The sequence below is a fragment of the Neoarius graeffei genome, chromosome 10 (genome assembly GCF_027579695.1).
Source record: "Neoarius graeffei isolate fNeoGra1 chromosome 10, fNeoGra1.pri, whole genome shotgun sequence".
NCBI classification, from domain to species: Eukaryota; Metazoa; Chordata; class Actinopteri; order Siluriformes; family Ariidae; genus Neoarius; species Neoarius graeffei.
The window spans coordinates 76,809,448-76,835,289 of record NC_083578.1 but is presented as its reverse complement, the minus strand read 5'-3'; the positions used below and the strand labels follow the sequence as shown (position 1 = coordinate 76,835,289).

Below are 25,842 nucleotides of genomic sequence, written 5' to 3'. Positions count from 1 at the left end.
AATTCTGAGATGTCCACAAGCGCTGACGACTGGCCGTTTTCTCCGCCTACACAGACGGTCTGGACCGGCTACTCGATCCCAGAAAAAAAAAAAGGCCTTTCAATGTTCAAGTGATTTATATCGTCTCCACTGCCCATAATTTGCTCCAAATCCACTTATTCCACCACGAAATTGTCTTCGATCCGAGTCTCGCATGACCGGAAGCGACGCCATATTTGTTGACCAGTTCTCGCGCTCTGATTGGCTGAGCCGGACCACGTGACCACACCGTAGCATATGTAGTTATGCTATAGAGCCAGGCAGCGTACTACAGAGGGTAACTGAGAAAGACAACCGCATTGCACATCTAGAGGGAGATTTCATACGAAATTTGCAAGTGCATTCAAACCTCGGGTCACGAACGTCCGTATTCACGAACAAATCGGGCTACGAACACCATTTCCGAACAAATTTTGCTTCGATTCGCAAACGCACAAACTGGCAGGCTTCCGCACCACATGAGGCGTGCGGCAGCATCAGTTGTACTCAAGGTGGCGCGCTGTGAACATTGTTCGTCATTGCGTTGTGTTGATACGATTTCTTTTTTGCTTTTTGCATTAAATTAACCCTCGTTATGGCTCCCAAGAAAGTGACAAGTGTTAGTGCTGTTACGAAGCCTAAACGTATTACTGTTGAAACGAAGAAGGAAATAATAGTTAAACATGAACGTGGTGTTGGTGTTTCTGGTCTCGCCAAGCAACTATCAACCACAAAGGTAAAGTGTACTGTACAATTATTGTTTTATTTTAGTATTATTGTATTTTTCTATAATTAAGGTTATCTTTAATTCCTTTCTGTATTTTTTTTTCCACACCTAAACCCATAAAAAGTTACAAAAAAACTGTTTCTGGGGCCGGTGAATAGATTAATTGGATTTACATTAATTTAAATGGGAAAAATTAATTCGGTTCGCGAACTTTTCGGTTCACGAACGGAGTCGAAGAACGAATTAAGTTCGTAACCCGAGGTACTACTGTATTTTACAGGGAAATGGTTAATAATTTATTAGCAGAGAATGCACCAGAAGCCACCAGAAGGTATGTAAATTTCAAAATTTTCTGGGGGGTCATGCCTCCAGATCTCCCTTAGCCTGGGCCCGCCCATCCTAAGTGTGACGCAACACGAGGGCCTGTTGCGAGCTTAGTCTGGCAAGGCAAGCTATCTACAGCTCTTCCAAGCTCCCGAAAAATTGGGAGCCAATCAACTTTGAGCATCTCCAACGGCCCTGGGTAGAGGCGTGTTCAAGGCAGTGACGTAGTAGAACTGCGACCGGAAGCCATAGATTGTTTACAGAATCTATGCCAGAAGCGCTTCATTCACTAGAAACATTACGAACATGGAGCAGCGGCAAGCCTTTGACACAGCGGTAGATGCTGTATTGAAAGCATTCAACGGGAAGTTCTCATTGAAAACGGAGCAAAGAGCAGCCCTGGAGGTATTTATCTTCTTCCTGTTACTCAAGCAGTTTCCGTCACGTCACATATGTCAGAGGAAAGAGTGATGTGATTGGTTTAAGCTTCGTCACAGCCTTTCCTGGCTTCGACCAGTAGCAAACTGAGGCATTTCAGGGAGGCGGGTCAACCACACCTTTTGGGAAACGGTTGGGCTTAATATCTTTGCCAGACCAAATGCTCGCAGAGCTTTGAAGTCGCGTTAGCCAGACTAGATCTCCCTAGCATTATCATGTCTTTGTTGCACCGCAGTGGCTTTGCCACCGCAAATTCCAGAGACGCCTGCTACTTTTTTTTTTTTTCTTTAGCCGGCTACTTCAAATTTTCTGCAGAACCCTGGTAATTCAATTTTATTACTCATCTCATCATCATCTCATCATCTCTAGCCGCTTTATCCTTCTACAGGGTCGCAGGCAAGCTGGAGCCTATCCCAGCTGACTATGGGCGAAACGCGGGGTACATCCTGGACAAGTCGCCAGGTCATCACAGGTCTGACACATAGACACAGACAACCATTCACACTCACATTCACACCTACGGTCAATTTAGAGTCACCAGTTAACCTAACCTGCATGTCTTTGGACTGTGGGGGAAACCGGAGCACCCGGAGGAAACCCACGCGGACACGGGGAGAACATGCAAACTCCACACAGAAAGGCCCTCGCCGGCCCCGGGGCTCGAACCCAGGACCTTCTTGCTGTGAGGCGACAGCGCTAACCACTACACCACCGTGCCGCCCAATTTTTTTTTTTTTTTTTTTTTTTTTTTTACTTTTTTTAAGTTCCCATCCACCACACAGCACTTCCCATCACATGACGACTACCAATCAGTGAGGGCGAAGCCTATCATATACTTCACTAATATCACATACTTCCTCAGCTGCGCATGAAACCAGCCGAAGGCGTCTTTTTTGAAAATGATGCTCTAGGGGCCGTGTAACACACTTAAAGGAAAGCGCTCTCCGCCTACTTCCGTGTGCATGAGCTCACTGACACCTATGATTATTTGTTTGTTTAGTGTCACTTTTGATTGATAGGGAAGAGAGAGAAAGAGAATGCCACCGCTCCTTACCTGAGAGCACGGCCAATTTTGCTCTCTCATGCTCCTGGCCATTGTGCAACACTGGGATTTGAATTCGCAGTCTCCGGACAATAGGTTGAATGCTTTTCTGTTGCACCACTCGGGACCCATTCCATTTGATTTCTATAGTGTTTTTAGGCTTTGAAAGTTTTACAGAAATCCTGGATTTGTATCTACAGTCCCCACCAAAAGTATTAGAACAGAAAGGTCTATTATTTTGCGTTTGCTCTACACTGAACACGTTTTGTGTTTGAGATCAAAATATGAAATGACATGACAGATCAAAAATGGCTGGAAAAAATAATGAAATGAAAAGTTTCAACATTTTAAAAAATACTAAAACAGCAGTAAGCCATAATAAATGAAACAAAGTCAGCATTTGGTGAGAGACGACCCTTTGCTTTAAAAAAAAAAATAGTCTCAGGTTCAGTGAGTGCAGTTTGAGAAGGAAATGAGCTGTAGGTTTTACTGAGCATCTTACAGAACCAGCCACGGTTCTTCTGGACACTTTGACTGTCGCACTCGCGTCTTCATTTTGCACCAAAACCCAGCAGCCTTCATTATGTTTTCTTTTTTAACCTGAAAAGTGCTCTCTTATGTAATATGCTGCTCAGATACAAACTTTTTTTTCCTGTAATGTTTAATTTTGTGCTGGAAAACGAACGTTTGGACTCTAAAATGTTTTTGTACCAACTCGATCATGTAGAAATCATAAAATAGAAATCTATAACAAAGTTTGAATGGAAAAAAAAAACAAAAACAGGTTGCCAAGAATTTTGCATAGTCCTGTACTTGTGCAAAGTACAGACTTTGTTGAACTGGAATATGTTTATCCTTTGCTTGTGTCTCAACCGTCGTCCTCCAGGAGTAAATGGGGAAGATTTTTGCATTGAAAGTTTCTTTTCTGATCGTGGCTCACGAGCACTTTGGACATTTGGACAGCTGGTGTCTGATCACAACCGAATCGATTAGGCTTACGGCCATTTTGCTACGGCACATAACTATCTAACAACTCAATCAAAGCGTGACATTCACTGGATGAGGAAATCACGCTTAGCTAGCAGGGTTTGAGACATCTTGAGGCAGATTGACTGTTTTTACCACCGCATTTATTAAACTGGTTCATTACCCAACATGATCTTTGCAGGCAGACTATCAAGGCAAGATTAGAAATTAGCATAAACTTTAAGTTAAAAAAAAATAAATAAAATTATGTAATTTTGTGATTAGATTAGATACATAGAACTTTATTGATCCCTTTGGGCGGGTTCCCTCAGAGAAATTAAAATTCCAGTAGCATCATTACAGGATAAACAGAGAATAGAAAATAGAGAAAAACTTCTAGATAAATTAAATTAGGTATTTGCATATACAAATATAAAAAAGAATAAGATATGGGGAAGATGTACATTCCAACAGAAGAAAATGTACAACCCTGCTTCCAAAAAAGTTGGGACAAAGTACAAATTGTAAATAAAAATGGAATGCAATGATTGGAAGTTTCAAAATTCCATATTTTATTCAGAATAGAACATAGATGACATATCAAATGTTTAAACTGAGAAAATGTATCATTTAAAGAGAAAAATTAGGTGATTTTAAATTTCATGACAACAACACATCTCAAAAAAGTTGGGACAAGGCCATGTTTACCACTGTGAGACATCCCCTTTTCTCTTTACAACAGTCTGTAAACGTCTGGGGACTGAGGAGACAAGTTGCTCAAGTTTAGGGATAGGAATGTTAACCCATTCTTGTCTAATGTAGGATTCTAGTTGCTCAACTGTCTTAGGTCTTTTTTTTGTCGTATCTTCCGTTTTATGATGCGCCAAATGTTTTCTATGGGTGAAGGATCTGGACTGCAGGCTGGCCAGTTCAGTACCCGGACCCTTCTTCTACACAGCCATGATGCTGTAATTGATGCAGTATGTGGTTTGGCATTGTCATGTTGGAAAATGCAAGGTCTTCCCTGAAAGAGACATCGTCTGGATGGGAGCATATGTTGCTCTAGAACCTGGATATACCTTTCAGCATTGATGGTGTCTTTCCAGATGTGTAAGCTGCCCATGCCACACGCACTAATGCAACCCCATACCATCAGAGATGCAGGCTTCTGAACTGAGCGCTGATAACAACTTGGGTCGTCCTTCTCCTCTTTAGTCCGAATGACACGGCGTCCCTGATTTCCATAAAGAACTTCACATTTTGATTCGTCTGACCACAGAACAGTTTTCCACTTTGCCACAGTCCATTTTAAATGAGCCTTGGCCCAGAGAAGACGCCTGCGCTTCTGGATCATGTTTAGATACGGCTTCTTCTTTGAACTATAGAGTTTTAGCTGGCAACGGCGGATGGCATGGTGAATTGTGTTCACAGATAATGTTCTCTGGAAATATTCCTGAGCCCATTTTGTGATTTCCAATCCAGAAGCATGCCTGTATGTGATGCAGTGCCGTCTAAGGTCCCGAAGATCACGGGCACCCAGTATGGTTTTCCGGCCTTGACCCTTACGCACAGAGATTCTTCCAGATTCTCTGAATCTTTTGATGATATTATGCACTGTAGATGATGATATGTTCAAACTCTTTGCAATTTTACACTGTCGAACTCCTTTCTGATATCGCTCCACTATTTGTCGGCGCAGAATTAGGGGGATTGGTGATCCTCTTCCCATCTTTACTTCTGAGAGCCGCTGCCACTCCAAGATGCTCTTTTTATACCCAGTCATGTTAATGACCTATTGCCAATTGACCTAATGAGTTGCAATTTGGTCCTCCAGCTGTTCCTTTTTTGTACCTTTAACTTTTCCAGCCTCTTATTGCCCCTGTCCCAACTTTTTTGAGATGTGTTGCTGTCATGAAATTTCAAATGAGCCAATATTTGGCATGAAATTTCAAAATGTCTCACTTTCGACATTTGATATGTTGTCTATGTTCTATTGTGAATACAATATCAGTTTTTGAGATTTGTAAATTATTGCATTCCGTTTTTATTTACAATTTGTACTTTGTCCCAACTTTTTTGGAATCGGGGTTGTACTTGTTTTCTTAAGTTGACGTGTCAAAGTATGTTATCGGCGACAAATCCTAATTTTGGATAGAATTCACACTTGAACACACGTCACTGTCCGTCCACAATTTATAAAAATCGCTACTCCTCCGACAAGACTGATTGATTGATTGATTGATTGATTGATTGATTGTGCAATGTTTGTTTTTCATCAACGGGTTTTAGATGTATGGCCAAAGTGCTGGTTATGAAATTCCTTATTTAGGATAAATGGATATCTTTGCAAATGAGGATTTGATGTTTTCTGAACTCTAAACACTGCTTGCATTACGGATTTTAAAATTCTCCCATTCTCATGCTTGGCTCAAGTGAACAGAAATGCTCAAACTTGGCAAAATATCAAACAAAGATCATTTTTTAGCTCATCTGGCCGTAGGCCAGGCCGGATGCGATCATGTGTCATCTGTCGTTGTCTGTCCACAATTTTAAAAAATCATTACTCCTCCTACAAGATTGATCGGATTTTTATCAAACTCGCATACCGTATTCCCCAGACGGGTGTGCATAAAAGTTGTGAAGATGGTGGCGCCACCTGTCATATTTACAATTTTATGGGCGTCTGAAATTTTTGCGTGACTCATCTAAACATTAAACGCTACTCTTTATAAACTGCTGGGACGTTTTCACTGAAACCCACCCAGAAGACTCTAAAGGCATACCAACAAGAGTTGTTCACCAGGTGGCGCCACCTGCCGTGGATAAGGCGACAGAGAAGTCATGCACAGTTTCACAAAAATCGCTACTCCTCCTAGAGGAGTGATCAGATTTTAATCAAACTCATATGGAAGGTTCCCCAGGTTGGTGTGTATAAAAGTTGTCAATACGGTGGCGCCACCTGTCGTATTTACGATTTTTTATGGGCGTCTGAAATTTTTGCATGACTCATCACATTAAACGCTACTCTTCATAAACTGCTGGGACATTTTCACTGAAACCCACCCAGAAGACTCTTAAGACATGCCAACAAGAGTTGTTCACCAGGTGGCGCCACCTGCCGTGGATGCGGCTACACGGGTCACGTGCAATTTCACGAAAATCGCTCCTCCTCCTACAGGAGTGATCAGATTTAGATCAAACTCACATACAGTGTTCTCCAGGTGGGTGTGCATAAAAGTTGTCAAGATGGTGGCACCACCCTTCAGAGTTACGATTTTATGGGCGTCTGAAATTTTTGTGTGACTCGTCACGTTAAACGCTACTCTTCGTAAACTGCTGGGACATTTTCACTGAAACCCACCCAGAAGACTCTTAAGACATACCAACAAAAGTTGCTCACCAGGTGGCGCCACCTGCCATGGCTGTGGCTACACAGGGGTCATAAGCAATTTCACAAAAATTGCTACTCCTCCTACGGGAGTTATCAGATTTTGATCAAACTCATATGGAAGGTTCCCCAGGTTGGTGTGTATAAACATTGTCAAGACGGTGGCGCCACCCGTCATATTTAGCCTTTTATGGGCGTCTGAAAATTTTTGGGGTGACTCGTCACACCAAATGCTAGCTATTCTTCGTAAACTTCTGGGACGTTTTCACTGAAACTCACCCAGAAGACTCTAAAGACATGTTCCAACAAGAGTTGTTCACCAAGTGGCGCCACCTGCCATGGATGTGGCTACACAGAGGTCATAAGCAATTTCTCAAAAATTGCTACTCCTCCTACGGGAGTTATCAGATTTTGATCAAACTCATATGGAAGGTTCCCCAGGTTGGTGTGTATAAAAGTTGTCAAGACGGTGGCGCCACCCGTCATATTTAACCTTTTATGGGCGTCTGAAAATTTTTGGGGTGACTCGTCACACCAAACGCTAGCTACTCTTCGTAAACTTCTGGCACGTTTTCACTGAAACTCACCCAGAAGACTCTAAAGACATGTTCCAACAAGAGTTGTTCACCAGGTGGCGCCACCTGCCATGGATGCGGCTACACAGGCGTCACGTGTAATTTCACAAAAATCGCTACTCCTCGTACAGGATTGATCATATTTCAAACTCGCACACCGCAACAGTGGCCGGTATGAGCTCCAGCCTCACTGAGGCTATTTTTAAAAAGCAACATTTCCTTTCTACTGTATATCTCGCACTTGTTTATAAGAAAAAGGTAAGTTATTGGTCGATAATCGGACTGTGTCACTGTCGGAGAACGACGCGGCGGCTTCTGCTCTATGCAGTCACTGCTGCTTCCTGTAGTTGCTGTTGTGCATAACACGGCGAAGAAAAATACTTCATTGTTTCTGGTGTGTGCTGGAGGGGTCATAGATGGTGTGCTTTGATAAGAGGCTCGTAAGAGTGGGAACAAGGAGGATGAGAAGAGAGAAAGCACAGATCTCCAGCTGGAGATGAAAGCAGGAAACAAATGAGTAGACGATGGAGAAATCGGAAAGAGAGAGCAGTCATGGCCAGGTGCTGCCTCCCCCCCCATATACAGAGCTGTATGTGAAGGCCACACAACAAGGAAGCACTCAGGAGAGGGGCCTCGTGGAAATAATCTTCCTAATGATCTGTGTTTGGGTGTTTCAGTGGTATGGCTGTGGATGGGATGCATTTGATTAGGCATACATGGCCATTAAGCACTGTGGCCATTTCTCCAGCATGTACAGTACTGTACAAAAGTCTTGGTCCCCCTGTGTTTTTGTTTTTTCTACAAACTTTGTTATAGATTTCTATTTTACGGCGTCTACATTATCAAGTCAGTACAAAAACATTTTACAGTTCCATCGTTGATTTATCTGAGCAGCATATTACATATAATTATACATACAGGACACTTTTCCCATGGAATAAAAACGTGTTCTATTCCCTTCTAGCGGATTTCATTAATTTAGTTTGATAGCATGCAATATTGTTAGCATATCGCTTATCCTACGTGTATTATGTCACTCTACCCACTGGCGAATGAGCGTTGAATATGGTTTGCAATATTGCATGGTTGTCAAGACAGCGAATATTCGATGAAAGAGTTTTCTGCTGCGCATGCGTGGAAGCATTTCTTTATTCGCCAGGAAAGAGAAAGACGCGTTGAACACCTGAAAAGCTACCAAAACTTCACTAGATATTCTTCATGCGTATTTACAAGAGAAAAACATACTGTACCAAGAGACATGTTGGAGACGTAAAACTTCCACGCTAGCGAGCGACTGTGACAATTTGTAAACAAAGATTTTGAGAGAATTTTGAAAGAGAAAGACGTGCTGAACGCTTGAAAGGCTACCAAAACTTCATGAGATATTCTTCATGCATATTTACAAGAGAAAAACCTACCAACGGACATCGAAAAACTGGAAAAGAGACATGTTGGAGAAATAAAACTTCCATGCTAGCGAGTGACTATGACCATTTGGAAATAAACATGGCCACCAGGTTTGCTTTGTTAAAAACGGAAGATTTTGAGAGAATTTTGAAAGAGAAAGATGTGTTGAATACCTGAGAGGCTACCAAAACTTCATTAGATATTCTTCATGCATATTTACAAGAGAAAAACCTACCAACAGACATCGAAAAACTGGAAAAGAGAGCAATAGCTGAAATATTGTCTAACACTTCGTTCAGACTGCAACCTGAAACGACCCATATCCGATTTTTTTGTTAGGCCGTTCACATTACCAATTATATGAGACTTGTATGCGATCTCCAATATGAACGGAAAACGACCCAAAAGTGTCCCGCATGCGCAAATTGACACGTAATAAGCACATCTACGTAATACGTAAACAAAAAAAAGCGCACTCTTCAAGTTTAATGATTTCTTTTTTTTGTTTGTTTGTTTAATTATCTGGTTAGTGTTAAAGTGTGAGGTCTCGTGTGTGTTTTTGTTTCTGAACTGAAATGAAAACGTGTAGCCTGGTAACGAGGGTTGACTCCTAAATGTCTCTCTAATTTCTATATAAGTGCACTACATGTTACTAGGAAGTAATGGATTTTTAAACTCTATATAGTGCACTCGAGCTTCAGTAGGCAGTCATTTGGGATACGGCCGCTGTATTACCAAACTCTTAATTCAGGCTTAATAATTTGCACATATTTATTTCATCATATTAATAAACTTTTTCTACATTTTTATAAATATTTATTTAGACTGTTTATAGCCAGCTGAATTCTGCAACTTCTCTCAGCGCTGGCTCAAGGTGCACAAACATCAGTGCAGTTTGCTATGGCGATGAGGCGAGACCTGGCGATATGGTTTTTGTGGCGGCGGCGGAACTCGCACAATAATCTGATTAATGTGGGCAGCAGAGTAATGAGACCGAAGGTGTCAAATTACTGGAAATTTCCAGAACAATCTTATAATCTTGTAATACAGGATGGTTTAAGTTCTAAATCAGTTATAGAAACTGTTTTATTTAATCAGGCTAACAGATCAACATCCAGGTCCCGACCAAATCCACCATTAGCTTGATCAATTCTATAAAAGTCTATTTAAATTCTGAAAACTGTACAAATGTTGTTGTTTTCCACCAGAGATGCGGGATTAGCCAACGCAGAATAGTGACGTTTGTCTCTTGTTGATGACGTGTAGGTCGCATGAATGCGACCTGTCCGGTCAGACTGCAGTCGCATGTGAAAATAACGGATATGCATCGGATTTAGGACCACATATCCAAGCGGCCTGGGTCGCATGTGAAAAAATCGGATCTGTGTCGTTCAGACTGTCAATAACAAATCGGATACAGGTCACATATGGGCAAAAAAATCGGATATGGGTCGTTTCAGGGTGCAGTCTGAACGTAGTCTAAGTTCTACTTGGAGGTGAGGAAAAGTGACAGAGGCTTGAATTACACTGGATCAGAATCTGCACTGGATATTACTAAGCTACACCGCACCCCACCCCACCCCCAGTTCTTAATTTTTTGTAAAATCTATAATTGTTCCATCGAATGTGTATGTATAATAATATTGGCTGGCTTTTTTTTTTTTTTTCTCGTGGTATATCAGATATATTCTATTCAGCTAGCATGATACTGAACAAGTCGAAGATGAGTAGCTGAATAGAATATATCTGATATACCACGAAAAAAAGCCAGCCAATATTATTTAAAGAGACCACTTTTCAGATTAAAAAAGAAAACATAATGAAGGCGACTGGGTTTCAGTGCAAAATTAACAGTAGACTGCCTTTCAAATTTTTCAAGTGTAGGCCATAAAAAGAATCTTTTCCTCATACCCAATTATTTTTGTTTAGTGGACTGAAAGCTACTGAATTCGAATCACAGACTTCCAATTTTATTCGTTTTTTTTCCATCTCATCTCTTTATCTGTAGCCGCTTTATCCTGTTCTACAGGTTTTTTTTTTTTTTAAAGTAGAACAATTAATGAATTTTGGGCCACGTGGCCCTAAATTCTCCGCTATTTTTTTTCCTGCTTCACCATTCAAGATACTACGTCATGCATCATGTGGTGGGCTTTCCCCGTTCACGCAAGGTATTGTGGGATACAAATTTGAAACCGGAGAGAAAAATGGCGGCTGAGTGTGCGAATGAAACGTTGAAGACCGACTACAGTAACGGAAAGCAAGAAGAAAAGACATCATGTTGCGAAGGAAAAGAAACGCAGGACCAAACTAATAAATATCGGCGGTCAGCGAGCACCTCGGTGTGATCAGCTGTTCGTTTAGCGACAGAATGATGGAACTGTCAGTGCACGCTCAAAGGTAAACCTGCGCATGCATGCGCACACGGACTTCCTCTGTCTGCTTGACTGCACGAAGCGAGCGATTTCATGGACATGATTTGCTCAGGAATCCCCTCAAATTAAAGAACTTCCCAGCCACAGAATGGCCTGTGAGGTCAAATGTCTGTCCGAAAACCTTGTGAACACAATATCTCCAAGGCAGATGAAAGGAATTTCACCAAACTTTCACCATTTGTGCATTTGGGGACAAAGATCAACTGATTTAGATTCTGAGATCAAAAGGTCTAAGGTCAAGGTCACTGTGAGGTCAAATGTCTGTCCGAAAACCTTGTGAACACAATATCTCCAAGGCTGATAAGTAATTTCACCAGGTCAAGATTACTGTGAGGTCAAATGTCCATCCCCAAATCACAACTTAATCAGGCGTGTAGTCTACCGGGCGGAGGCATCCCCATCGACACCGTTGGCGTCAAGTTCTATCTAATTTTTTTTTAAAATAAAGATATTACAGAAATAAACATGCATCACAGTGACCAAATTTCAGAGGTAATTAAATTTCACCAATTTTATGAAATCAAAAGGACGTCTACTTTTAAGGAGCAAGTGTGACAGTCAAAGGACGTATTCACACCTATGTTGTTTGGTCTGGACCAAACAAACCAAATTTCCCTTGGTCCGGACCTTTTGGGTTGGTCTGAATACAAACCACCGAACTCTGGTCCGGACCAAACAAGCGGACCGAGACCGAGCTGCAAGGTCGGACTCGGTCCGGACCAAAGGAACCCTGGTGCGGATCTTTTGGAGGTGTGAAAGCAGACCGGACCTAATCCGACAGTTTTGCTTTTTTGTACCTCGGGAGCTTCCGTCGTTTGTCGAGCATTATGGGAAACAGAGTCTTGACACTCCACCGCAAAGCGCAAACACTGTTTCGGTTGTCAAGGGAACCTTACAACAGTCGTTCAGTCATTCAGACCAGTGGTAGGCTAGACTACAGAGTACAAAAAATGAGTAGGGGGCAAACGTGGGCCGAAGAAGAAACGCGCACCCTTGTGGATATATGGGCAGATGTCCACATATCTGAGCTTTTGGAGAGAACACACAAAAATGCTGACGTGTTTGCTGTATTCAGTGAGAAAATGAAGGAGAAGGGGTTCACGCGCTCCCCAGAACAGCGCTTTGTGCACGTGTAGTCTCTGACCAATAGCTGAACGACCTCAGGGCGCGTGGCTTTGTTGACAGATTTTGGTCCGCTTACTAAAATGTACAGTGTGAAAGCGAACCGCACCAAAATGAAAAAATAAAAAAAACATTTGGTTCGGACCAAAGCAAGTGAACTATCGAACTATCCTGGTCTGAATACACCCAAAGTGTCCAGAAGAACTGTGGCTGGTTCTGTAAGACACTCAGTAAAACCTACGGCTCATTTCCTTATAAAACTGCACTGATTGTGCCCGAGAGTGCATTTTTTTATGCCTCCGCCACCGTAAGGTGCAGGAGGCATTATGTTTTCCATCAGTCCGTGCGTCCGTCCGTCCGTGCGTCCGCCACGAAACCTTGTGAACACGCTATCTCAAAGGCTAATGAAAGGAATTTCACCAAACTTTCACCATTTGTGCGCTTTGGGACAAACATGAACTGATTAGATTTTGAGCTCAAAAGGTCTAAGGTCAAGGTCACTGTGAGGTTAAATGTCTGTCCGAAAACCTTGTGAACACAATATCTCCAAGGCTGATACAAGTAATTTCACCAGGTCAAGATTACTGTGAGGTCAAATGTCCATCCCCAAATCACAACTTAATAAGGCGTGTAGTCTACCGGGCGGAGGCATCCCCATCAACGCCGTTGGCGTCGAGTTCTATCTAATTTTTTTAAAAATAAAGATATTACAGAAATAAACATGTATCACAATGACCAAATTTCAGAGGTAGTTAAATTTCACCAATTTTATGAAATCAAAAGGACGTCTACTTTTAAGGAGCAAGTGTGACAGTCAAAGTGTCCAGAAGAACTGTGGCTGGTTCTGTAAGACACTCAGTAAAACCTACAGCTTATTTCCTTATCAAACTGCACTGATTGTACCCGAGACTGCATTTTTTATGCCTCCGCCACCGTAAGGTGCAGGAGGCATTATGTTTTCCATCTGTCCGTCCGTCTGTCCGTCGATGCGTGCATCCGTGCGTACGTCCCGAAACCTTGTGAGCGCGATATCTCAAAGGCTAATGAAAGGAATTTCACCAAACTTTCACCATTTGTGCGCTTTGGGACAAACATGAACTGATTAGATTTTGAGCTCAAAAGGTCTAAGGTCAAGGTCACTGTGAGGTCAAATGTCTGTCCGAAAACCTTGTGAACCCAATATCTCCAAGGCAGATGAAAGGAATTTCACCAAACTTTCACCATTTGTGCATTTGGGGACAAAGATCAACTGATTTAGATTCTGAGATCAAAAGGTCTAAGGTCAAGGTCACTGTGAGGTCAAATGTCTGTCCAAAAACCTTGTGAACAAAATGTCTCCAAGGCTGATACAAGTAATTTCACCAGGTCAAGATTACAGTGAGGTCAAATGTCCATCCCCAAATCACAACTTAATAAGGCGTGTAGTCTACCAGGCGGAGGCATCCCCATCGACACCGTTGGCGTCGAGTTCTATCTAATTTTTTTAAAAATAAAGATATTACAGAAATAAACATGTATCACAATGACCAAATTTCAGAGGTAATTAAATTTCACCAATTTTATGAAATCAAAAGGACGTCTACTTTTAAGGAGCAAGTGTGATAGTCAAAGTGTCCAGAAGAACTGTGGCTGGTTCTGTAAGACACTCAGTAAAACCTACAGCTTATTTCCTGATCAAACTGCACTGATTGTACCCGAGACTGCATTTTTATGCCTCCGCCACCGTAAGGTGCAGGAGGCATTATGTTTTCCATCTGTCTGTGCGTCCGTCCGTCCATGCGTGCATCCGTGCGTACGTCCCGAAACCTTGTGAACACGATATCTCAAAGGCTAATGAAAGGAATTTCACCAAACTTTCACCATTTGTATGCTTTGGGACAAACATGAATTGATTAGATTTTGAGCTCAAAAGGTCTAAGGTCAAGGTCACTGTGAGGTCAAATGTCTGTCCGAAAACCTTGTGAACCCAATATCTCCAAGGCTGATACAAGTAATTTCACCAGGTCAAGATTACTGTGAGGTCAAATGTCCATCCCCAGATCACAACTTAATAAGGCGTGTAGTCTACCGGGCGGAGGCATCCCCATCAACGCCGTTGGCGTCGAGTTCTATCTAGTTTTTAAAGCGAAGGGTCATCTCACACCAAATATTGACTTTGTTTCATTTATTATGGCTTACTGCTGTTTTATAGTTGTTGTTGTTTTTTTTAATGTTGAAACATTTTATTTCAGTATTTTTAAGCCATTTTTGGTTGACAGCATTTCTTTACATGTGCCTAAGACTTTTGCACAGTGCTGTACCTCATAAACTAGCGTGTTTATCTCGGTTATGATCCTGACTCTAACATCCCTCTGATCCCTTACTTCTAATTGGGCGTAATGTCAGAATCAGCCTGCTCGTCTTTTCCCACCTGTATTTTCTCTGTCCTGGAAAGAACACATCGTTATTATTAAAGGTTATAATAAAGTCAAGTTGTCATAATAAATCTGCTCGAAGTGCATTCGCTCTTGCCGTAGTTGCCATGCTGCAGTGCATTGTGGGTCTCTGATGGAGGCACGCTGATGTTTAAGGTGTGGAAAGGGCGAGCTCGGGAAGGTGAAAGGAGACGGAGCGGTTCTCTGTCAGGTGCTATTGTCCTGATGAATTTGCCATTTCTAAAAGGAGTAGCGCATGAATTATGCAGCATAGCCTTCACGCTGGTTTGTTCTCATGTATTTTTTTTTCTTTCCCTATGAAACATTTCCATTCTGCATCGCCAGCTAGTTTTCCAAAGGTACAAGTGAAATGTTAATGCTCCGAGTGTGATAATTGGCCATTTGTGATTAGAATGCTTTGCTTTTATTTTGTAGCTCCTTTTATTTTAAATGAAAAAAAAAAAGAACATTTGTCCAATTCACTAGTTGTTGGATTGTAGTGACCGGTACAAGGGAATACAGGGGTAGGTCAGGCCACAACATGCCCCATAAGGAGCATGGTAATTCCATGGTAATTGGTAATCCATGGTAATTACAAGGACCAGTCCAATTACCAATATTACCTTTACTTTCCACAAGCTGAGTCTACAGTTAGCAGTTCTTAATTCATTATACCATATTGCTGTTAAAGATGACAAAACATTTGCAAGATCTCGCGAAAGTATCCCCCGTCCTTTCCAGAGCTCACTAAAATCCTAAATATTATTGCCGGATTAGGGCTGCATGGCGGTGGTTAGCACTGTCGCCTCACAGCAAGAAGGTCCTGGGTTCAAGCCCAGCGGCCGACAAGGGCCTTTCTGTATGGATGTTCTCCACATGTCTGCGTGGGTTTCCTCCGGGTGCTCCGGTTTCCCCCACAGTCCAAAGACATGCAGGTTAGGTTAACTGGTGACTCTAAATTGACCGTAGGTGTGAATGTGAGTGTGAATGGTTGTCTGTGTCTATGTGTCAGCCCTGTGATGACCTGGCGGCTTGTCCAGGGTGTACCCCGCCTCTCGCCCATAGTCAGCTGGGATAGGCTCCAGCTTGCCTGCGACCCTGTAGAGGATAAGCGGTTACAGATAATGGATGGATGGATGGATGGATTATTGTCAGATTAATTACTACTGAACAACCGGAAAGTGTACATCACACATTGATATTGTTGTTCGTGTTTGCTGTTAACACAAGGACTGTGTTTTGGAAATGATATCGCCACATAACATCCAAAAAAACTCAGATTGCTTTTTGTTCTTGTCTAATGAAAGTGCTTCGTAGTGTTCGAGTCAGGGTCCTTCCCATAATGGCCAAGAAGATCAATTTTAGTCTCATTTGACTAAAGAATCTTCTTCCATGTGTTTGGGGAGTCTGCCACATGCTGTTGGGCAAACTCCAAATGTGTTTTTTTCTTTAAGTAATGGCTTTTTTCTGGCCACTCTTCCATAAAGCCCCGCTCTGTGGAGTGTACGGCTTAAAGTGGTCCTATGGACAGATACATCCATCTCCGCTGTGGATCTTTGCAGCTCCTTCAATGTTATCTTTGGTCTCTTTGTTGCATCACTGATTAATGCCCTCCTTGCCCGGTCTGAGAGTTTTGGTGGACGGCCTTCTCTTGTCAGGTTTGTAGTGGTGCCATATTCTTTCCATTTTGATATAATGGATTTAATGATGCTCCCTGGGATATTCAAAGTTTGGGATATATATATATATATATATATATATATATATATATATATATATTTTTTTTTTTTTATAACCCAACCCTGATCTTCACAACCATGTCTCTGACCTGTTTGGAGGCTCCTTGGTTCTCCTGTTGCTTGCTTCGGAGTGTTGCAGAGTCAGGGTCCTTCCAGAACAGGTTGATGTTTATACAGACGTCATGTGACAGATCATGTGACACTTTGATTGCACACAGGTGGATCTTAACGAACTAATTATGTGACTTATGAAGTGAATTGGTTGGACCAGATCTTATTTAGGGGTTTCATACAACAGGGGGTGAATACTTCTGCACACTCCAGATGTTTTTTTTTTTTTTTCCAATCTTATTGTCTGTGTCGCAGTTAACACAATTTTCACCTTTAAAGTGTTATGCATGTTGTATAAATCAAATGGTGCTAACCCTCCAAAAATCCACTTTAATTCCAGCTTGTAATGCAACAAAACAGGACAAACAGCAAGGGGGGATGAATACTTTTGCAAGACACTATATGTCCAAAAAGAGCGTGGTAAAATACTTTTTAATCGGCGCATCATTTAAAAAAAGGGCTGAAATAACAGAAATGAGACTATTAAAAAAAAAAAGATAACGTTGCCCGTGTATATTTTCACATTTAAAGCAGACTTGAGCATCATATGAATCGTTCTTGTCGCCGTCCATTCCATGGTGTCTGATGTTAAAAAGAAAAAAGAAAAGAAAAAGTGATTAAATTGTTAAACCTGAGATGTGCTGACAAAGCAAAATGGATGAAACAGTGGTTATGTGAATTCTTAAAAATCCTTGGCAATATTAGTTGGATTTCGTTCAGTATAGTGATTTCCCTGTTCATCTCGTAAAAAAAAAAAAAAACCCTCAGCAATAAGCAGTTAAAGTTCAGCCGTGATGTGTTGCTCCAGCAGCAGCGCTGTGGCTCTCCAGGATGGAGTTGCTGTATTATAAAGTCTAAACTCCCAGAATGACTGAATCTTATTACACCAGCATGCTCATGTAGTCCAGGTCCCGAGGAAGCACTGAGTGATTATATATGGCGGCGTTTTCCTTCTGTGTAGTTATTAATCCTCGAAACAGAATTGGGCAGCATTTAATCAGCTAATCTGGCACAGAGGAAGCCAAGCCTCACACGCAGACAGATTCCCAGCAGCTATTTGGACAGCAGTTATAGTTTATAATGGGATAAATAAATATGCACGCTTCTAGTTGTACCAGTAAATCCACTCAACACATTTAATGGAACAAGGGTTGTGTAAGCGTAATTAGCCTCAATAGCCAAGGAATTGCATTGAAACTTTGTTAGACCGCTGCTGAATTCTCAATTCTGATTGGTCAGAAGTAGTTCCTACTCAAAGAAAAGTTATGTTAATGAGTTTCTATAGTAACAGCTTACACAGAGACTTGTATGGGGGATGCTTCTGATTTAAAAAAATAAATAAATAAAAAGTTTGTAATTATCGATATGGTCAGTTTTTCTATGGGGAGATGTTTGTTTAACTTTCTGGGAAGGAGTATCCAGTGTCGACGCTTTTCCAACCTCACGAGGGTTTTTGGAAACATGACAACAGTGTTTTATACCTGCTATCGCATTATTATTAATAAGAAGAAGAAGGAGGAGGAGGACAGTGAGAACTACAAATACTAGAACAACTACAACTTCTATAACTACAACTACCAACAACTACTACGACTCCAACTACTACAGCAACAACCACGACAACTCCGACTACAATTACTATAACAACTTCAACTACTACTACTACTACTACTACTACAACAACTCCAACAACTACAACAGCTTCAATGTCAACAACTACTACAACAACTCCAACAACTTCAATAACAACTCCAACAACTTCAATAACAACTTCAGCAACTACTACAACAACTTCAATATCAGCAACTTCAATATCAACAACTTCAGCATCAACAACTTCAGCAACTACTACAACAACTTCAATATCAACAACTTCAATATCAATAACAACTTCAGCAACTACTACAACAACTTCAATATCAACAACTTCAATATCAACAACTTCAGCAACTACTACAACAATTCCAACAACTTCAATATCAATAACAACTTCAGCAACTACTACAACAACTTCAATATCAACAACTTCAATATCAGCAACAACTTCAATATCAACAACAACTTCAATATCAACAACTTCAGCAACTACTACAACAACTACAGCAACTTCAATATCAATAACTTCAGCAACTACTACAACAACTTCAATATCAACAACTTCAATATCAACAACTTCAATATCAACAACTTCAATATCAGAAACTACTACAACAACTCCAACAACTTCAATATCAACAACTTCAATATCAACAACTTCAATATCAGCAACTACTACAACAACTCCAACAACTTCAATATCAACAACTTCAGCAACTACTACAACAACTCCAACAACTTCAATATCAACAACTTCAATATCAGCAACTACTACAACAACTTCAATATCAGCAACTTCAATATCAGCAACTACTACAACAACTTCAATATCAACAACTTCAATATCAACAACTTCAATATCAACAACTTCAATATCAACAACTTCAGCAACAACTCCAACAACTTCAATATCAACAACAACTTCAGCAACTACTACAACAACTACAACAACTTCAATATCAATAACAACTTCAGCAACTACTACAACAACTTCAATATCAACAACTTCAATATCAACAACAACTCCAACAACTTCAATATCAACAACTTCAATATCAACAACTACTACAACAACTCCAACAACTTCAATATCAAGAACAACTTCAGCAACTATTACAACAACTCCAACAACTTCAATATCAACAACTTCAGCAACTACTACAACAACTCCAACAACTTCAATATCAACAACTTCAACATCAACAACTTCTACCACTCCTACCAGGCTGCCATTAGTAGTGCAATAGAAAAGCATTCTCCCGATCATCCGGAGATCACGAGTTCAAATCCCAGTGATGCCACAGTCATGGTGGCTGTAGCCTACTCTCAGGCTTACTCTCTCTCCCCTGTCAATTACAGTGACGCATACATGCACATGAGTGTCTGTGAGCTCATGCATATGGAAGTGGGCGGATAGCACTTTTCTTCAACTGTACTAGTTTGAAAAGATGTGGTCAGCTGGCATCCTATGCCTTGGAGGAAGCACATAATAATGCTCGCCCTTCCTGGTTGGTAGCTGTCTGAGAGGGGAAACTTGTCTGGTGGCTATGGTGGGAATTGGCCATGATTGATTAAATTAGGGAGAAATTTTGTTTTATTATTTTATTTTATTTTTTTTTGGGGGGGGTGGACACAGGACGGGACGACTAACATGTCTTGCAAATGATCCACGACGTTAAAGTGACACAGCTTGATGTTCTAAAAAGGTGAATAGTACTCTGTGGAGCTAATATAACCCCTAGGTACTTGAATCATGCACTGTATTCCCCGCTGCCTCATGCCTGTGAAGGAGAATGAGCAGGAAAAACACCACGCACTAATGTTTCCACTTGGGATGGAACCGGACGAAGTTTATCCTCGTTATAATATTATAATGAGCAAGGTTGCAACAAACATGGTGGAACCAGCGTCCTCCGACACAGAAGCGAGTGCTCGAGACCCTTCAAGCTCACAGGTGCATTTAGATTTGGAATATTTCAATTCGAACTTGTGTAAAAGTTGATGTAATAAGTAAATATACCAATTAGCGTTATTTTGTAAGCTGTCGTTGCCTGGAAGCAGTAAAAAGTGGCATGTTTGGATGGACACCTGGTGGCGCATGACCTCACGTGACTTTTCCGAACTGGCTGCTGAGCGAGCGGTTTGTAAACAGACTAACACGTGGTTAGGACGCGTCGCGTTAGGAAATAAAATGTATTGAAGCAAGATGACGCATACCAGCTATGGGGATGGGTATCAGCTTAAACAGTTCAGAAAGGGGAGTGGATTAAATGATTCCTGAACCAGCATATCAACCTGCGTCACTTTTTAAATGTAACTATAAATGGATAAGAAGGTAGAAGAGTAACAAAACACTTCAAGATGTGCCTACTCAAATTCAGGGTGTAAACAATAACCCCACTTTAGGTCAAGCTGCATCACAGCATCCTGTTGCTCATTATTTTCCTATCGCACACCATTCCGAGTTAACATAATAAGGATTTTATTTTAAGACTCAAGTATCTGGCCTCAGCACACGGTGACCTTGGAGTAGAATATTCTAAGAACATAGTTGTGTTGGCTGAATCCTCAGCAGAGCGGAATTGTCACTAACATTCTTTCCATTTCTATCATCCTGGAAGAGTCCGCTGCTATCATGATAGAAAGGTTTCATTATAGGATAATCATTCGGAAAACGTTTGTATTGATTTGCAGCGACGCGTCCCTTTAAAAAGCTTTAAACCATGCATAATAGAGCCACTGTTTTTTATCCCCCGCTGACTGAAAGGCCCAAAGGGGGATTATGTCGTGGCGATGTCCATCCCGGGAAGGGTGCTTACCTTCTGAAATCAACTCCAATCACAATTTTTGGAGGAATTTCACGAAACTTGGCAGGATTCTTTGTTATATGTCGGTAATACGCATATTATAATTTCGTGAAATTTAGTCACGTTTTACCAGAGTTACAGCCCTTGATTAACAATTATAATTTAATAATTTCATGAGTGTGTTTTCCTTCTGAAATCAACCCCTCTCACAATTCGTGGAGGAATTTCACCAACCTTGGCAAAAGGCCTTTTTATATGTCGGTAGTACGCATATTGTTTGTTATTTTGTTCAATTTGGTCACATTTTACCAGAGTTGTGACCCTTGATTAACAACCTAGTACTTTCACAATTTCATGAAGGTGTGCTCGCCTTCTGACATCAAGTCCTCTCACAATTTTTGGACGAATTTCTCGAAGCTTGGCAAAAGGCCTTGTTATATGACGGTAATACGCATATTGCGATTTAATTTCATTTGTGAAAATTTTACCAGAGTTTCGACCCTTGATTAAAGAACTTGTACGTTGACAATTTCATGAGGGTGTACATTCTTCTGAAATCAACTCCTCTCACAGTTTGTGGAGGAATTTCACCAAACTTGGCAGAAAGCTTTGTTATATGGCAGTTATACGCATATCGTTTACTTTGGGCAAATTTTACCAGAGTTATGGCCTTGATTATTAACAAACTTGTACTTTGGCAATTTCATCAAGGTGTGCTTGCTTTCTGAAATCAACTCCTCTCACAATTTTTATCCCCCGCTGGCCGAAAGGCCTGAAGGGGGGATTATGTCGTGGTGATGTCCATCCCGGGAAGGGTGCTTACCTTCTGAAATCAACTCCTCTCACAATTTTTGGAGGAATTTCGCAAAACTTGGCAGGATTCTTTGTTATATGTCGGTAATACGCATATTATAATTTCGTGAAATTTAGTCACATTTTACCAGAGTTACAGCCCTTGATTAACAATTATAATTTAACAATTTCATGAGTGTGTTTTCCTTCTGAAATCAACCCCTCTCACAGATTCGTGGAGGAATTTCACCAAACTTGGCAAAAGGCCTTTTTATATGTCGGTAGTACGCATATTGTTATTTTGTTCAATTTGGTCACATTTTATCAGAGTTGTGACCCTTGATTAACAACCTAGTACTTTCACAATTTCATGAAGGTGTGCTCGCCTTCTGACATCAAGTCCTCTCTCAATTTTTGGATGAATTTCTCGAAGCTTGGCAAAAGGCCTTGTTATATGACGGTAATACGCATATTGCGATTTAATTTCATTTGTGAAATTTTACCAGAGTTTCGACCCTTGATTAAAGAACTTGTACTTTGACAATTTCATGAGGCTGTACATTCTTCTGAAATCAACTCCTCTCACAGTTTGTGGAGGAATTTCACCAAACTTGGCAGAAAGCTTTGTTATATGGCAGTTATACGCATATCGTTTAATTTGGGCAAATTTTACCAGAGTTATGGCCTTGATTATTAACAAACTTGTACTTTGGCAATTTCATCAAGGTGTGCTTGCTTTCTGAAATCAACTTCTCTCACAATTTTTATCCCCCGCTGGCCGAAAGGCCTGAAGGGGGGGATTATGTCGTGGCGATGTCCATCCCGGGAAGGGTGCTTACCTTCTGAAATCAACTCCTCTCACAATTTTTGGAGGAATTTCACAAAACGTGGCAGGATTCTTTGTTATATGTCGGTAATACGCATATTATAATTTCATGAAATTTAGTCACATTTTACCAGAGTTACAGCCCTTGATTAACAGTTATAATTTAACAATTTCATGAGTGTGTTTTCCTTCTGAAATCAACCCCTCTCACAATTCGTGGAGGAATTTCACCAACCTTGGCAAAAGGCCTTTTTATATGTCGGTAGTACGCATATTGTTTGTTATTTTGTTCAATTTGGTCACATTTTACCAGAGTTGTGACCCTTGATTAACAACCTAGTACTTTCACAATTTCATGAAGGTGTGCTCGCCTTCTGACATCAAGTCATCTCACAATTTTTGGACGAATTTCTCGAAGCTTGGCAAAAGGCCTTGTTATATGACGGTAATACGCATATTGCGATTTAATTTCATTTGTGAAAATTTACCAGAGTTTCGACCCTTGATTAAAGAACTTGTACTTTGACAATTTCATGAGGGTGTACATTCTTCTGAAATCAACTCCTCTCACAGTTTGTGGAGGAATTTCACCAAACTTGGCAGAAAGCTTTGTTATATGGTAGTTATACGCATATTGTTTAATTTGGGCAAATTTTACCAGAGTTATGGCCTTGATTATTAACAAACTTGTACTTTGGCAATTTCATCAAGGTGTGCTTGCTTTCTGAAATCAACTCCTCTCACAATTTTTATCCCCCGCTGGCCGAAAGGCCTGAAGGGGGGATTATGTCGTGGCGATGTCCATCCCGGGAAGGGTGCTTACCTTCTGAAATCAACTCCTCTCACAATTTTTTGGACGAATTTCACGAAACTTGTCAGGATTCTTTATTATATGTCGGTAATACACATATTGCAATTTTGTTCAATTCAGTTGCATTTTATCAGAGTGATGGCCTAGTTGCCAGCGGGGGATATTGTGCTCTCAGAGCACTCTTGTCCCTTTAATTTGTCACCAATCTGTAAATACTCTAGAATGTGAAATGCTTTAGAAATGATATGCAGTATGTAGAAGTGTGCTGGTGTAACCTCACTGTGAAAGTGGAATTATAAATCCCAGACTAGTGTTGTAGGTTCCATTAAGCGTATTCAGCTCTAAAAAGACAAGTTATGACACTTGCCACTCTGTGTGTCTCAGGGAAAGCTAATAAGAATTTGTTTACCAGACTTGTGATGAAACGGGGGTCTAATTTCAGTGCTGCATTGCAGCAGAATATCCACAGCTGGAGCGATATGAAAATTTCAGTTGCTGGTGATCTCTGATTAGAGAGGGAGATGAAGGCAGTACCCCCCCTCCATACGCCACCCCCCCCCCCATCCATCAGCATTCATCGCAGCCTCTCGCACAGGCACAAGAAAGGGCTATTTGATCACTTTGTAGCATTAATCATACAGTGCGGAATATGTTGCCCTGTTATATGGAGAAGAACAAAGTGCAAAGTCTGGAATGTTATTTATTTTATATTTTATTTTTTTATGAACCAGACAACTGTTTTGGTACTGGAATCTCACCCCAAAGCCTTTTTTATTATTGATTTTTTTTTTTCTTTTTTTTTTTTATCACTTAAACACTGTATGTGACTGTAATTTTGTGGAAACAGTTTCATCATCCTGGCGGCCAGGAAAGAAGTCTGAAGCATTAACATTCGGGACTCTGTTCATAGTGGATTCTTTTAAACTGCCTCACAGAACCTCCCCGATGTCTATCTCCACCGAGTTCTCATTAACTTTGCATTTAGATTGCATGTTGGATAAAAGAAAAGCCTTCGCCTGGTGGTCAGAGAGACACCTTGTTATGCCCAGCTCCTTCCGTCTTCTCCGGCTCTCATCAGCGCACCTTACACGTCAACTTCAGATCAACTTATTGACTGTAGTGATTTTGTTCGAGCCCTTTCACTGAAACCTGCATGGTCTCAGTGTTTCACACAGTTCTGTAAGGACAGGGTATAATCAGGGCTGTTTGCATAGTTTAGGGCCCCCAGACCACCAAGGGGCCTCATGATTTAAAAAAAAAAAATGGATCTGCAGAAAAAGCACATCTTATCGTTATTTGGCAGTCGCAAGGAGCTTCCACTTGTTGAGGAATAGAAACTGCAATTTATGTAACCAAATTAGGCAACTAATGTCAGGATATCACAAAGAAGCAGCGATCATCAACCATTCGTATTGATCTGGGGCAGAAAGACACAACAAGAAAAAGGATGAGAAATGATTCCAAATAACCAATTAGCGCAATTTAATTAGATTTAGTCAATTTGTACTGTACGTATTCTTACCTCCACTTGCTGATGCAATTAAAATGGAAAACATCAGTAGCTTACTAGCTATCTAGCTCGTATCTTGAGTAAAAAGTGTTAGGCTACCGCTAGCTCATTATTACTAGCAGACAGCAGTCCTTTGACTTTAAAAACAACCCCACTTAAGTGGTCGAAATGTGAATTACCTGATTTTCCTGAGTTCAGTCAACTTTATTTAACCGAGAGTAAAAGACTCATTGAGATTAAAAATCTCCTTTCTAAGAGTGTCCTGGCCAAACAGCAGCAGCACACAACAGTTTTAGACACAAACATAAAACATTACAAAAGTAAATTAGATGGACACGAAAGTCACAGTGATTTGCGCTAGCTGTTACAAACCCGGGACGTCTGGTCACCGTACCCAATAGATCCGGAACGGTAAGAGATAGAGAATGACGCTTAGTAAGGAAAAGTTGCACCCTGCTGCCCTGAACAAAATTTTTTAAAATAAACTGATTGAAAAAAATCTTGAAAATTGACAGAGTTATAAGTGATTAAAAAAAAAATCTAATTTTTCATGGATCATTCTGGTTTGGCGATCCAGATTAGCACCAAAAGTCAGAGCAATGTAATTCAGCCCAGAGGTATTCGTCATGTGAAATTTGGTGGTGATTGGTTGAAAACTGAGGGAGAAATGGCATCCTAAAAAATGTTAGGAGAATAATAAGAAAAAGAAGAAGCAGCATAATAAAGTAGAAAGACCCTGAGTGAGAGTAACAATTTGCGCTAGCGCAAATGAATAAAAAATAAACATAAAAAATTTC

The 25,842-nt window shown here is 40.8% G+C and overlaps 1 protein-coding gene across 1 annotated transcript in view; it reads left to right on the top strand.

The window, feature by feature from the left end:
* The window catches only part of med27 (mediator complex subunit 27), a 200,614-nt gene that overhangs the window by 75,427 nt on the left and 99,345 nt on the right, over window positions 1–25,842 (top strand). The gene's annotated exons all lie outside the window — the stretch shown is intronic.